Raw genomic sequence first — 16,017 nt, forward strand, 5'->3', positions numbered from 1 at the left:
GATGAAGAGAAGCAAGTTAAATTAAGTTATAAGAGCTAGCAAGAAATTAGCCTAAGCTAAGGCCAAGCATTCATAACTAATAATAAGTCTCTGTGTCATGATTTAGGAGCTGGTTTGTGGCCCAAAGAAACCCTGCTACAGGCCCAAGTAGAAGGACTCTGCTGAGAATAAAGCCAATATGAGATACACACACACACACACACACACACACACACACACACACACACACACACGTGTGTGTGGGTGTGTGAAGGAGGAATAAGAGAGTGGGAATGCTGACTTGAAGACCATCTGCTTCACTGTAGTTGGCAAAGCCTGAAAATTTCAGCTATATAAGCCAATATATTCCTTTTGCATAGGACATCTTAAGATGAGTTTTCAGATACTTGCCACTAAAAGCATCCTAAAACATCCAATGTTTCTTTTCACTTTTTAAAAATGTCTTCTAACTCTTGCATAGTACCCAACAATGACATTTTCTCTTGTGCATTCAATTTATATGTTGATGTGCACTTCACTAATCTGGTGACTAAGGGATTAGTGAATTTGTATTTCTCATCTTATTCTTCCACTTAAGAAGTTATGGTTAGTTGTTGATGTTGTTCTAAAATACTCAGCAACATTGTGCTTTAGAGCCAAGCGTTATGACCTCTCAGTTCAGAAGACACCACGTCTTGTCACAGACTTACTCTCTAGTTCATAGTTTGCCATCTGACTGGTTCCTAAAGGTCAGGATGATCTTGACTTATTTGTAAGTTTATCAATCTATTCATTATGAGCTTTCTGTAAAATGGAATTCAGTGACACCCTCCTCAATGTGACTTTTGTTTTGTAGCTGTATTTAAAACTGCTGCTCACAGGCAGGTGCAGTGAACATCAACGATAACCCAAATGAAGTGGAAAGTACAGGTGTAAATCCAGCAGCACCAGGAAAGCTCCTTCTCAACAATTCTGAGCAAGAGAGAACAGCAACTATCATCACCCAGTTAGTATCTACACCTACTGACTGGGAAGGACACTGACCTTATTCAGTGCTTTTCACAGCACATCTTGTTACAGAAGCAACCTGTCTTAGTCCTCCTTTGCCATGGAGTTAGATATCTCTCAGAATGTATGTATGCCTTCCACATCCTTCCTAAACAACAATCCACCTCTTGAATGTCAAAACTATTCCCAGGGACAAGGTTCTTTGCTTATTGAAACAGAAACCCTATCTATGGAAAATATCCCCTTTACTGAGCCACAGCCTCTCTCTGTAACATTAGCATCGGATTTTCACTCAAGAGAACTAAGAGATCCTTTAATCTAAGAACTCCACATTGTGCCCATGATCTGCTTTCTGTAAGCGTAATCTGATGACAGCATGTGTGTATGTCCTCCGTATTTCATTTGTGTTTCTAGAATAAATACATTCAGGTACTCATTTGTCCTGGAAAATTTTTTTCTGAAATGACATGCTAATTGCTCCCTTCCAACCCCCCTTCTTGCCCCGCTTCATTTAACATAGTCTTCCTTGATATCCCTCTCCTATTCATACAGAAGTTATGAATTTTCTTCCAGGTGGAAAATAATAGAAATAAGTTTATTTTTAGTGATTTATACCCACAATAATTCCACCTTCCCAAATACAATAGGGTTGGCCCACCAACATTTCTGGAAAAGCCAGATTTTCTACATATAAATTGGGTAGGCTTCCAATCATCAATCTTGTCAATTGAATAGAATTATGTGGCTAGAAGGTGTAGCTGGAGAGCTTCTTTCCAGGTCCCACCAAGCCCCGCAGTCCCACAACCCACGTATAAAATAATCACTCAGACGCTTATATTACTTATAAACTGTATGGCCATGGCAGGCTTCTTGTTGTCTACTTCTTCTATCTTAAATTAATCCATTTCTATTAATTTATAAGTTGCCACATGGCTCATGGCTTACCGGTACCTTACATCTCACTTGTCATGGCAGCGGCTCGCAGGTCTCTCCCTCTGCTTTCCTGTTCCCTCAATTCTCCTCTCTGTTAGTCCCGCCTATACTTCCTGTCTGGCTACTGGCCAATCAGTGTTTTATTTATTAACCAATCAGAGCAACACACTTGCCATTCAGAACATCCCACAGCAAAAAGGCACCTTAGTACTTTTCTTAGAGTGCTGATTTATTCCTGTTAGTCTCACTATCTTCTATATATTCAGGTTTTTGTGTACTTCATAAAGTACTTTCATTTGTATTAACCTGTTTATTATTACTACCACCTTGGGAAGAAAGGAGGGCAATGTGTTTTCCCTGCTCTACAGATGAAGCACAATGACTACCCACAGTTAGGTGATGACTAGGCTGTAATAGCGGTAAGACTCAAGTCTTAAGTCTCTTAGTTTTACCTCCCCTTCTCCTTCCTGACCCCAAAGTCATAGGCTCGCAGTGTTTGGGGAGAGAGAAGGAAGATGAACTCATGATCTGTAGGAGACCTCTTCACTTTTTCTTTTTTTCTGTAGTATAATTCCCATCTTCTCAGATTCAATAACTCAAGGAAAGGAATACAGGGCATTGTGGAGGGTGAGGGAGAAGACAGGATAGGCACCACCTTCAGATGGCAGAGGGTAATTCTGGCAAGTCTTTGTGCGGAAGTAGCTCTCCGGCTGGGATTAGTTCTCTTCTCCTTACCTGATGATCTCTCCTAACCCAGTGAAAGAGTCCCTAAGGAGCTACACAACCAGAGGCAGCTTTCCTTTGAGGTCCAGCCTGGGTTTACAAAGCTCATGAAGAAGGGCCGTCTTCCTACCTGTTGTAAGAAAAGTTTCCTCCGGTTCCCTTTCTTTAATTTGGAATGGGACAATAGGAGAGGCTGGTCAGGGATTGTGGTGCTCGCTCAGTATGTTCTGGATGTGTGCTCAGATGAAGCATGCTTTTCCTTCTCGCTCTGGGTCTGGCAAGCCTAGAATACAGCCCAGGACTCAGCTCAGCTGTGACTTTACTTCTGGTCCTTAGACAGTTGAAGGTAGTTTTGGATTGGGATTTAACTTTGCAATCAAGATGTCATATAATTTTTCAACCCAAATGCAAATAGTATGTAATACTATTTTATTTATTTATTTATTTATTTATTTATTTATTTATTTATTTATTTATTTATTTTGGTTTTTCGAGACAGAGTTTCTCTGTGTAGCTTTGCACCTTTCCTGGAACTTGCTTTGTAGACCAGGCTAGCCTCAAACTCACAGAGATCTGCCTGCCTCTGCCTCCCAAGTGCTGGGATTAAAGGTGTGCGCCACCACTGCCCAGTGTAATACTATTTTAAACGCTGTACTGTAGATCTCTGCCTCAATCTTTATAGTGTTGAGGAATTTACAAAACACCTTCTGTAATAAAGAAGCATGGACTTATCTATGGTCCTTGCTTCAAGAACCAGATTCCTATTAGAACCTAAGGGAAAGAAACTAGAGTATTAGGAGAGCCAATCAGAAATTGGCTTTAGAGAATATGTTAATAATCAGAGGAGAGTCTAAAAATTAGAAGAAGAAAAAATCCATTCCAAACAAAATGGGATACTAAAGCATAAAACTGAATATTAAAGGAATGGCAAACAGTTCTTTTCTTTCTGTTTGTTTTATGTTATTTTATTTTATTATTATCTCTTAGAAGCATGTTTATTTTCTAACAAAAAGGGAGTAGATCCGGATGGGAGGGGAGGTAGGGAAGAGCTGGGAGGAGCAGAGGGAGGGGAAACTGTAATTAGTATGTGAGAAAAAGATATATTTCAATTAAAGAAAAAAAGAATAGCAAAGTCCTAAAGTTTATTAAGTGGAGGTCCCGTGATTCAAATTTATAGTGAACAAGTGCACATGCATGCTCACACACACACACACACACACACACACACACACACGCACGCACGCACGCACGCACGCACGCACGCATGCACGCACGCACGCACACATGCACATACCCTTGACCTGGCTTCAGGGTAATACCATGTTGTCTTTCTGGGCAGGTGATAGTATTCTCAACCTTTTCACTTTATGTGAGTAATAAAACCAGCAGAACCAGCCCAGAGGATTCTGACTGATATGGTACGACAGAGATGTGAGAGTTAAGTCAATTTCCCATTATTTCAGGACCAAAAGAGTAGGTCTGGATTGTTGTGTCCTTTGTTGTTGTTTGTTTGTTTGTTTGTTTGTTTAGAAAAAGGTTACCATGTGCTTTAGAGAATATGTTAATAAAATACAAAGTGTATGCTTTGTAATGAACAGACAGGGCTGGAGTCTGACCGTGTTCAGTGTTTCTCTAAAGAGTCTAATATGGTTTTAATAAATTTTTAAAAATCCTACAATTTAAAACAATGAATCACCAAGGATATGAAAACATTTTTTTGTGAGTGAAAATAGATTAAAAAACACAATAAGGTCTTTATTAATAGCAAATACACATGTAGTTAAAGTGTAGCGATCTCATATAAAGATAACATGAAGATAAGGGATGGGTTGGGATTCAACCTTGAAATCAATTTATTACATTACTTATTTTTTTACGTTTATTCGATGTATATCTTCGCTATTTTTACTGCCAATGAGAATTATATTTTTTTAAACATAGACTAAGTTCTTGAAAATATGTTGACTATAAGTGACTTATTCTAGAACTCAAATAAGCTAATGTGTATGAATATAGACTATAAACTCTAAAGTGTTATTATCGTTTTCATTATTCTCTGATGCCAGCTTCAAGTTACAAATCAAAAGGGGAAATAAAGCAATGCACACTACTGCTTCTTGGAAAAAAGACAAGATTGAGTATTATTTTTACTATATCTCCAACCCCATTTTTCATCTGGATCTTGGCTTTATTGTTCAAAAACAACTGAATTTTATGTTAGGCCTTTACATATATGTTAAGAACTGAGAAAAACAGTAGTTACTATAGGTTGCTAACCACATAGCCTTATAGGATCACAGCTGGCATGGGCTACTACTCTTCAGTTACAGAGTAAATCAATTAAGGAAACAACCATTGACCATTTTCAAAATGTGAATTCTGAAATGTGAATTCTATGGCAACTCAGATAGCAAATCTTTCCCAGCATAACTTGTAGCAGCAAAACTATGTCTTCAGTGGTATCCTACTATTCACCTTGGTTTACTTTAGTACAACTATTACTTCATGAATGGGACACATTCAATGATTAATCATGGTGTAATGCCTTGGTAAAATATGGTTAAGCTGTATTTTAGGAAAGATTTATAACAGTGCTTTTTGAAGTGGGTAGTAGCTCTATTTTAGCCTAGTTAATTTAAGGAGTTTCAATTACTAAGATAAACTGTAGTGGTATTGTGTTCACCAAAATATTGTGTACCTTAATAAACTTACCTGGGGTCAGAGAACAGACAAGCCACTAGTTAGTCAATGATAGCACACGCCTTTAATCCTAGCATTCCAGAGACAGAAATCCCTCTGGATCTCTGTGAGTTCAAGGCCACATTGGAAACAGCCAAGCATGGTGACACGCCTTTAATCCCAGAAAGCCAGCCTTTAATCCCAGGGAGTGGTGGTAGAAAACAGAAAGATATATAAGGCGTCAGGACCAGAAACTAGGGGCATTTGGCTGGTTAAGCATGTGGCTGGTTAAGCTTCAGGCTTTGGAGCAGCAGTTCAGCTGAGAACCATTGGGATGAGGACACAGAAGCTTCCAGTCTGAGGAAACAGGACCAGCTGAGGAACTGGCAAGGTGAGATGGCTGTGGCTTGTTCTGTCTCTCTGATCTACCAGCGTGGACCCCAATAACTGGCCTCGGGTTTGATTTTATTAATAAGAACTTTTAAGATTCCTGCTACATCTGGCGCCCAACGTTCGTGTTACGAATTCATGAAAAAGCTGTTTGCCTGTGGCCTTGTGAGCCCCAGCTCAGGCCCAAGCTACACTCAGGCGGTTGTGGTGGCGCACACCGGTAGGATTTGCTGAAGGAGACAGAGGCAGGAGGATCCCGAGTTTGAGGCCGGCCTAGGAGGCTTGGGAGAAGCTTTGGCCCGGACTGAACCACAAACAGTAGTGGGACCATGGAAGCAGTGGCTACTGCTCCACGTTGCCAGTTCCTTCTCATCGTGTTGGTGACTGCGGTGATGCTGCTACCTGGGACGAAGGGTTTACTGCTGTTGGTTCAGAGAAGAATTGCCAGGACCATCGTGTTACAAGAAAGCATCGGCAAAGGTCAGTTTGGAAAAGTTTGGGAAGAAAAATGGTGGGGAGAAATTGCTGTGAAGATTTCCTGTACTAGGGAAGAATGTTCATGGTTCCAAGAGAGAGACATTTATCAGACTGTGATTGCTCCAAACCACAGAGGAGGCAAAAAAAAAAAAAAAAAAAAAAGTCTGCATGGAACCATGACCACACCTAACAGCAACTTTGAAATCTTCAAAAGGACTATGGTAAAGCCATTAAGCTGAAAGATCTGCTTTGGACTACAAACTGCTTAGGACAATTTTGAGATGGCTAGCTGAGATGATACAGCCTGACAGACTACTCAAACAAGGACTTGAAACAAGCCCCGAACTTTTCTTTTATGCAGAGAATGGACAAATGATACAGGACTTGACAATTAACTCAAAAATTTTCTTTTCAAGATTCCCTAAAGATATCTTCACCCCTAGAAAGCAAAAAGAAAAAGAGAATATAGATATGAGATAGATCATCGAATCTACTCTGAGAAAAAAGATAAAGAAATAATAGGATAAATAGGTGGATCATTGAATCTACACTGAAGAAAAAGGGGAAGATATAAAAATGACAAAAGGTAGACTACTGAATCTATTATGAAAAGAAAAAAGAGAAAATATGGATATGATAAGATAAAAAGGGAGATTATGGAATCTACTTTTAAAAAGGAACTACTTGTTTTAAATAAGATAAGTAATGAAAATTTTTTGGTCTGAGTTTATCAGATGTTACTGGACTGGACATTGTTAATATATATAATGGAGTTTTTATCTGAATCTGTCAAATGTTAATGGACTAGACATCATTAATGTAATTTTTGTCTGTATATATTGTATATACTTATTAGATAGTTTTTCTTGTATTAGTTATAAGCTTTTTTAATTTTAGACAAAAAGAGAGGAGATGTAGTGGTATTGTGTTCACCAAAATATTGTGTACCTTAATAAACTTACCTGGGGTCAGAGAACAGACAAGCCACTAGTTAGTCAATGATAGCACACGCCTTTAATCCTAGCATTCCAGAGACAGAAATCCCTCTGGATCTCTGTGAGTTCAAGGCCACATTGGAAACAGCCAAGCATGGTGACACGCCTTTAATCCCAGAAAGCCAGCCTTTAATCCCAGGGAGTGGTGGTAGAAAACAGAAAGATATATAAGGCGTCAGGACCAGAAACTAGGGGCATTTGGCTGGTTAAGCATGTGGCTGGTTAAGCTTCAGGCTTTGGAGCAGCAGTTCAGCTGAGAACCATTGGGATGAGGACACAGAAGCTTCCAGTCTGAGGAAACAGGACCAGCTGAGGAACTGGCAAGGTGAGATGGCTGTGGCTTGTTCTGTCTCTCTGATCTACCAGCGTGGACCCCAATAACTGGCCTCGGGTTTGATTTTATTAATAAGAACTTTTAAGATTCCTGCTACAATAAACAATTTCCTCTTGCCTGGAATTCAAACTCAGTCTCAGGTTAAGATGTACCCTCTCGGAGAACAAGGAATAGGAGACCATGGTAAATGAAGACCACATGAGAAAAGGAAGAAACAAAGAGCTAAAGAGGCCCACAGAAATCCACAAAGATACCCCCACAATAGACTGCTGGCAATGGTCGAGAGACAGCCCAAACTGACCTACTCTGGTGATGGGATGGCCAAACACCCTAATAGTTGTGCCATAAACCCCATCCAAGGACTGAGGAATCTGGATGCAGACATCCACGGCTAGGCCCCGGGTGGAGCGCTGGGAGTCTAATTAGTGAGAAAGAGGAGGGTTTATATGAGCGAGAATTGTTGAAACCAAGGTTGGATAAAGCACAGGGACAAATAACCAAATGAATGGAAACACATGAACTATGAACCAAAGGCTGAGGGGCCCCCAACTGGATCAGGCCCTCTGAATAGGTAAGACAGTCGATTGGCTTGATCTGTTTGGGAGGCATCTAGGCAGTGGTACCAGGTTCTGGGCTCGTTTCATGAGATAGCTGTTTGAAACCTGGGGCTTATGCAGGGATGCTTGGCTCAATCTGGGAGGAGGGGACTGGACCTGCCTGGACTGAGTCTATCAGGTTGATCCCAGTCCTCGGGGGAGACCTTGATCTGGAGGAGGTGGGAATGGGGGGTGAGCTGGGGGGAAGGGGAGTGGGGCAGGAAGGGAGAGAACAAGGGAATCTGTGGCTATTATGTAGAACTGAATAGTATTGTAAAATAAAAAATAAAAATAAAAAAAGAAGTACCCTCTCCATGGGTTCATGCTTTGAGGTTCCCCCCATCCCAGCACCTGGTGTGTGTGTGTGGGGGTGGCGGTTCTTGGTGGCATTTCAAGACACAGAGGAATTTATTTTGTACTTTGATCCCCCACCCCCCGTTCTGTTTTTTTTTTTCTCCCCCAAAAATGTAAGAACATCATTAGACCGTCCTACAATTTTATATTTCAAGACTCATGACTCTACTATGTTTTCTAACTGGGAACAGAAAGTGGCCACTGTTGGCATACCCACGAAGAAGCAACATCTGGAACTTTCTGAAGTCTCTCAAGGGCCATGATTTTTCATTTATAGGTACTTTTAAAAAACACTTGCTTAAGGGCACTCTGTACAGGCAGACAGATTACAAAGAGTTTATACTTTTCCAGCCCTGGGGTTCATGGTCAGTAAGGGACACTGGATTTCAGCCCTCATCTGTACCTGGAAGGGTATTTTCAGCATTTGCAAATGGGACGACTGTGTAGACCAGGGAGCAGATTCCCTTCAGCTGACCCTTTGCTATCCATGCCTGAGGCCACAGCAATGATACCCCAGACATCATTACTTCAAGATCAAAAATCTCTCCTGCTTCTGTCTCCCAGGCATTGTTCAAATTTTCACTCTCTTGTCTCTTTAGTTCTTTTCAGGTCACTGAAATGAATCAAGTGCTACATCTCTGTTCAAAGATTTTCTAAGTTTTTTTTTTGACTGAGGCTCACCTAGCAGGGATGAAGGGCTTCAAGATCCATCTCCCTCGGCCCTTTCTGCTTTACAAAGAATTGCCAGATAGCAATAAACTGTTGCACAAAACAATTTGTGGACACCATGACATCTGCCTGGGTACTATTGGTATGGGTGGTGCCTTAGAAAATTTATAAGCCATAAATTGTGTTGATTTACAATGTATTGGCATTACTTTCCTACCATGGGGTTAACCAAATAGTCTATTTCAAACCAAATATAGATGATGGTGGAAACAGGTGAAGTATAACTGATGATGAATTATCAGGAATAAGAGCCACTGCCAAGTACAATGAACTCAGTACACACTGATGCCAAGAACACCGCAAACTTCCCCAGAGCTGAGGCTGCTGCAACCAACATAGTTTATAACAGAAATTTCATCAAGTGTTGCCTATTATGCAGGCAAATTCTGTTAGGTTCTCATTAAACTCTAGTTATTTGCTAAAATTTTATTTCTCAATACCCAATACTACCTTTCATTGAAAAGTACCTTTCAATGACAAAGCACACACACACACACACACACACACACACACACACACACACACACACACACTGATATCATGAGCCATTTGCTGTAAACAGATGTTTTCTGTCCCAACCACTTGGTCCCAAATAATCAACTCAGAGGTTGAATATGAATGATAAATGCTCAGCCAATAGCTCAGGCATATTACTAACCAGCTCTTATGTGGTGATATTGTGTTCCCCAAAATATTGCGCACCCTAATAAACTTATCTGGGGTCAGAGAACAGAACAGCCACTAGATATAGGGGCCAGAAAATGGTGGCACACATGCCTTTAATTTTATCACTTGGGAGGCAGAGATCCATCCAGATCTCTGTGAGTTTAAAGCCACACTGGAAACAACCAGGCATGGTGACTTACACCTTTAATCCCAGGAAATGAGCCTTTAATCCCAGGAAATGATGGCAGAAAGCAGAAAGGTATACAAAACCTTGAACTAGAGCTGGTTAAGCTTTCAGGCTTTGGAGTAGCAGTTCAGCTGAGATTCATTCTGGATGAGGACTCAGAGGCTTCCCGTCTGAGGAAACAAGATCAGCTGAGGAAATGGGGAGGTGAGACTTTGACTTGTTCTGCTTCTCTGATCTTCCAGCATTCACCCCAATAATTGGCCTTGGGTTTATTATTTTATTTATTTATTTATTTATTTATTTGTTTATTTATTATTATTTTTGGGTTTTCGAGACAGGGTTTCTCTGTGTAGCTTTGTGCCTTTCCTGGGACTCACTTGGTAGCCCAGGCTGGCCTCGAACTCACAGAAATCCATCTGGCTCTGCCTCCCGAGTGCTGGGATTAAAGGCATGTGCCACCACCGCCCCGCCTGGGTTTATTTTTATTAATAAGACCCTTTAAGATCCTGCTACACTCTTATATTTTAAGTTAATGGATATTCCTTATTTACACTCTGCCACTTGGTGGTACCTTTAATAATATGGCACATTCATCTCCTGCTCCCTCTGTATCTGACTGGTGACTCCTCACTCCGCCCTTCTCCTTCCCATCATCCTTAGTTTGGTTGCCTGCCTGGTTACTGGCCAATCAGTGTTTTATTAAACCAATTTAAGTGACAAATCTTTACAGTGTTCAAGAGGGTTATTCCACAGCAATTTGCCATTAAGATTCAAAGAAAAGACATATTTTGAGACCAGTCTATAAAACAATGGAAGGATACACATGGCCTACCTGTTTGCTGTGATTGAAATCACGGGTTGGATAATTGGCTTGTCTTTTTGATGCAGTTTCTTACTGTGCTGGTTGATGTTCCCCTTTACCCTTTGACACTGTGAGGCATGCCGACCTAGACCCTAGCCAGCAATCCAGGACAGCCCGGCCTGACCTCCCAAAGCCCCAATCTCTCACTGGAGTTCCTCTCTGGGAGGAAGAGTCAGATGTTACTCTCTGACTGGACAGATGGCTGGTGGCCACCCTGCAGTGTCTGTGATGCCATAATGGGAAGACTTGGGAGAGTCATCCTGGAGGGAAATCAGAAGACCTAGTCACAGGCCACCTCTGACTTGGTAACTGTTTGACAGTGGGTAAGTTACCTCACTTCTCAGTTCAGATTCCTACTTAACAAAACAGAAACAGCAACGACATGAAGCCTTCCTTGGGTCTCTTGTGAAGATTGAATGAGATCGTGTAAGTAGAAAAGCACTGTGAAATATAAATTCACTATGAAAGTTACACATTTGTGCTGTGCTTGCAAACATCTGGACTGTCCTATGTACCAAGTTTAACTGGTGATAGCATTTCTATAATGTGTGTAGACAGTGTTCTGTCCATACTGCCAATGAAGGTCAAACGCCAAGACACACAGGCCCGAGAGTCAAGATGACTTTATGATCCTTCTTTGTTTTTCCTTTTCGTAATGGAGAATAGGGTGTGTTACAGATTGAGTCCAAGCATCAGAAATGAAGGAGGCTCTTCTGGTTATTTTCTTTTGTTTCTTTCTTTTCCATCCCACTGGAGTTTAGGACTCTTGGAAGACAGCGGCTGAAGAATGATAGGAATTCTTCCCCCACCCAGTTGGGAATGTGTCTTGCTTGGGGCTCTTGGCAGGAATGTGAGGACTGCCTGATAAGGCCCTGCTTGTGGAGCTGCAGAACCTGGGACTGCACACTGCTGCATGGGCATTGGTGTCGGGTGCAGCCTCCTCTCAACTCAGACCCTTCTCAACATCCCTCCGAGGCTGCGCTTACCAGACTAACCTCTACAGTCAGGAAGTGAAGACACGGCTCAGCCAGATATTTCAAACAAAACACATCTGGATGTCTTTAGGGGGAAGCACATGGTCACGTAGTGCCACTCTGGTTGGCGGCACAAACCCGAGAGAGCAGGGTCTGAAAAAAATGAGGCAGACTAAAGTCTCATGCACTAGCCAACTTTATTCAGAGCATCAGACAATTTATACTCTGAGGGTTAAGAAGAGTCACCTGAGTAAAGTGTACGCTCACAAGGACAAGCTGCATGTGGCCAAACACGTTTTTTTCTTAGAGGTGTATGAATAACAACAGCTGAGGAAAACTCACTCCTATCTGCTACACCTGGGAGGATCACGGAAACACATTCCAAGGACGGTTCTGTGTTTTTAAGAAACTGAGGTCACAAGACCTTGGACCTTGTTTTCTTGGAGTGTTCTCATAAGCGCTCAGATTCTCTTCGTATGAATCCATTCTTGGACAGTCATGGTACGGCTGAGCCACTGTTAAGTTCAGACCTTTGGATAAATGCCTGAGGTGCCTATTTAACATCAGAACAGACCTGGCCACCAAGTTCTCCCAGCATCCCCCAGGCTCTACCTGTTAAGGGGTATGGCTGGCATACTCTGCCCTCTGCCCTGAACTCTCCAGAGGATCTGCCCTGTATAATCCAGACATTTTGGCTACCCGCCCCCCGTTTGGTTCCTTTTGCCTTCTCCGCTGCTGCACCCAGTTTCCCTCCACCTTCCCCTCTCCCCTCTCCTCACGTGGATCAGAGTCATGTCCACTCTGGACTCTCCCAGAAGTCCCTGCCTCTGGCTATGCTCTCCCTTTTATCTACAGTAAACTTTCTCCTCCCCATACCTAGGGGATCATTCATGTTCTTTCCTTTTTATTTCTTGTTTTTCATTCAGCCACCAAAGGCACCAATTAGGACCCAGATACCCACCCCCAGGCTCAAGTGTTAAAGACTGTGCTCCTAGGTTATAACTGCTGAAATGTGACGGGAGAGAGGTCACGGGGAAGTGTACCCTTGGACAGGATCTGGGAGCTGTTTTATCTTCTCTCTTTTGCTTTCCAGCCGCCATAGTTTGAGGGCTTCTTCCTCCACACACTCCTGGACAGCTCTATCATAGACTCAGAACTCTAAACCTGTAAGCCGGAACAAACTTGCCCTCCTTTTAAGTTGATTATCTCACGTGTTTTGTTACAGTAACAGAAAGCTGACTGATACAAAAGGCATCCTTCGAAATCAGCACAGTTGTGAGCTTGGCTCTGCCATGTACCAATCAGCTGCATGAGTTTGGTTAGATAGTCTGTGACCTTGTGAGTTTTCATCTATAAAACAGAAATAATAATAGCACCCACTTCTAATGGTTGTGGGATGATTATATATATATATATATATATATATATATATATATATATATATATATAATCAATCACTTTTATGATTTGTTTATTTTTGTTCTATGTACATTGGTGTTTTGTCTGCAGGTATGTCTGTGAGAGGGGGTGGAATCCTCTGGAGTTGGAGTTACAGACAGTTGTGAGCTGCCATGTGGATGCTGGGAATCGAACCTAGGTCCTTTAGAGGAGCAGCCAGTGCTCTTAACCACTGAGCCATCTCTCCAGCCCCCTGAAAAACCTACTTTGATATGACTGGGTTTTAAATGACCTCCATATCCAACATAAATGTCAAGTATTACAGTATGCAATGAAGTCACACCAGAACTAGAGCAGGGAGGTTTCATAGGTTGTAGGTGGGGGTGATGACATGTCTGTCACTGGCTTGACATACTTAGGTTTGTGCCCCACGTATGTTAAAAAGCTGAGTGCTTAGGTGGGGACGTAGGTGGTTGGCGGAATCGGGAGAAAGTTGCAATAGTCACCAAGAATTTGGAATTGGGCTTTTTGGCACTTTTCCTTTGTTCAGAGACTCTCTGAGCGGGTGGGGTTTGGAAAGAGAGACGGGATGGAACTTTCCACCACACACGGGTGATCTGGAGGCTCCACCCGAGCTGTTACTTCTTAACTGGGGACCAAATATTCAAACACATGAGCCTATGAGGGCCGTTCTCATTCAAACCACCACAGAGGTAAAGAGGTAAGCTCAAAGGCTTCAGGAATTCTATTGCCCTTGAGGGGCCAGGCTTCCAGTCTGATCAACACCCGAGTCTCAAACGTTACCTGACTTAGAGAAGGTCTCTATGCCCTGGACCTCTATCCGGTATTTCCTTGACATCTTGCTTTTCTTCTGCTAGCTCTCCTGGGAGAAAGGTTGGAGAAATCGGTCTCCAGCCATCTTTATCGTCATCTTATTCAGATCAAAAATCCTGACTCTTCATCTGGCATTTCTGAAGCACCAGTGTTTCTCATTTCCATAGGCCTCACACTTGGATTTTTACAATGAGATTTTTTTTTCAGTTCCGTTGATTTACTTTTGCATTTTTAGCTTTCTCCAAGTACAGCAGGGTTGAAGATACAACTCTAATCTGTCTCCTCGGTTTTCAGAATAACAGCCATGGATTCTAGACATGGAGATCTGTGTCCATTTAGAGAAAAAAAATGATCTTTTAACCAATTACCTTAATGCATCCAGTCATATAATAAGTCATATAATAATTATTATTTGTCATCTACTTCATACTTCATGAATCTCAGAAATTTTGTCCTTTACTGTTAGTAAGGATGCACTATTTTATTGGGGATAAAAAAAAACATTTAAAATGATTGTTTTGTTGACCTACAATTTCTAAAGGCGTGCTTAGGTCATAGCCTAAAGCAAGCTGGGGCCATAGACATTTGAGGGGTCAGGGAGAAGAGTAAGGGAGGACTAGAAAAAGGCCTGTGTGAGGGGTGAAGGGTGGGGTGAGAAGGGACTTTCTTGCAAGAGACTTTGGACGTGGGGCAAAGGACTAAGGCAGAGTTTAAAGGATATCAGTCATCTGTGTATGGTGTAGCTCTGCCAGAACCAAGCAGGGGATGTTGCAGAGCGTTATTAGACAGGGAATTTGGTCTATGGTAGACACTACTGCTAACTAGTACTCGATTGTTTTCTTGATGACCATTATTCTTGCTTTACTTAGTTAAGCAGAATCTTATGACTTATTTGGGCCAAGGAAATACAAGTGAAAAATCATGTATTATTTCTGGACAATGGCAGTGAAAAGCTCTTTCTCAATTCTCTTTACATGAAATATTTCTTTTGTCTTCTATTGTGTAGAATGTAGTTCCACCCTCTAACTACTCAAGGGTAAACATACTGAGGGGGTGGAGCCCCCAGATAAAAGTAAGCTGAGTAACCAGGTGGAAGACTATAGTCTAATACCAACATTTCTGGGAAGGCTCCATGCAGATTTATCATCCTTCTTACACATTCCCAGCTTCATCCAAACATTGCTGACTATATTATATTACTTCTATTTATGAATCTCTCCCTGTGAGAGTATAAAGCTAACTGGGTCAATACCTATTAGACACGTACTGGATGCTCACTTGTAGGAAATGATGAGGTAATGTGACTCAGAGAGGATGAGGGCACTCAGTGCTCATCCTTGGACACAAGACAATCATGGACTGTGATACAGACTGGAAAATTCAACTTCAGAGCTTCTTCTCTTTGGCAGACCTCCACACAGAGTGGGGTTGGGCTTCTGACCTCTAACTTCATAGTAGGCTCAACAAATGGTGGGCCTAAGGCAGGAATTTAGCTTTATGTACTAGTCAAGATTGTTTCAGAATTGGATGGAGACCACGAGGAAATAATGCTCTGAGATTCTAGTAAAGCAGAAGCAGAGGGAAGGAGGTAGAACTTGGTATAACCTCATAGTCATTGATATCATTAATACTGTTAATTTTCTGGCCCGCCCCTTGAAATCCTGCCCCGTGGGGCAGTCCTGTGTCCTGACATAAAAGCCTCATTTTAAGGAAAAACTCCTCCCCCTCCTCTCTCTCTTCCTTCCCACCAAGAGGTGTGCACACCTATCTTTCTCTCTCTCCTCTCTGTCTTTTCTGTCTCTTTATCTCCTATTATAATAAGTCACTTCTGCACGGATGTAGCATCTGTGTGTGAATGACTTTCCATGCACCGCGCCCCCCCCCCCACTGCATCTGCCC

General features: G+C 41.9%; 1 protein-coding gene and 1 long non-coding RNA gene across 12 annotated transcripts in view; one reads left to right on the forward strand and one right to left on the reverse strand.

Annotated features, from left to right (window-relative positions):
- Window positions 1-11,133, reverse strand: part of Ehbp1 (EH domain binding protein 1) — a 342,848-nt gene extending 331,715 nt beyond the window's left edge. For 5 of the 10 annotated variants that reach the window (XM_076546109.1, XM_076546111.1, XM_076546104.1 and 2 more), the window contains exon 1: window positions 10,883-11,097. The gene's annotated coding sequence lies outside the window, so the exon portion shown is untranslated. Of the gene's footprint in view, window positions 1-10,882 lie in introns of all 10 variants that reach the window. The other 5 variants (XM_076546102.1, XM_076546096.1, XM_076546099.1 and 2 more) reach the window with 3 other exon arrangements.
- A 74-nt stretch (window positions 11,134-11,207) lies between these two features.
- Window positions 11,208-16,017, forward strand: part of LOC121832551 (uncharacterized) — a 35,911-nt gene continuing 31,101 nt past the window's right edge. For both annotated transcript variants that reach the window (XR_013042836.1, XR_006076168.2), the window contains exon 1: window positions 11,208-11,338. This is a non-coding gene — a long non-coding RNA (uncharacterized LOC121832551). The remainder of the gene's footprint in view (window positions 11,339-16,017) is intronic.

Source organism: Peromyscus maniculatus, chromosome 10 (assembly GCF_049852395.1).
Source record: "Peromyscus maniculatus bairdii isolate BWxNUB_F1_BW_parent chromosome 10, HU_Pman_BW_mat_3.1, whole genome shotgun sequence".
NCBI classification, from domain to species: Eukaryota; Metazoa; Chordata; class Mammalia; order Rodentia; family Cricetidae; genus Peromyscus; species Peromyscus maniculatus.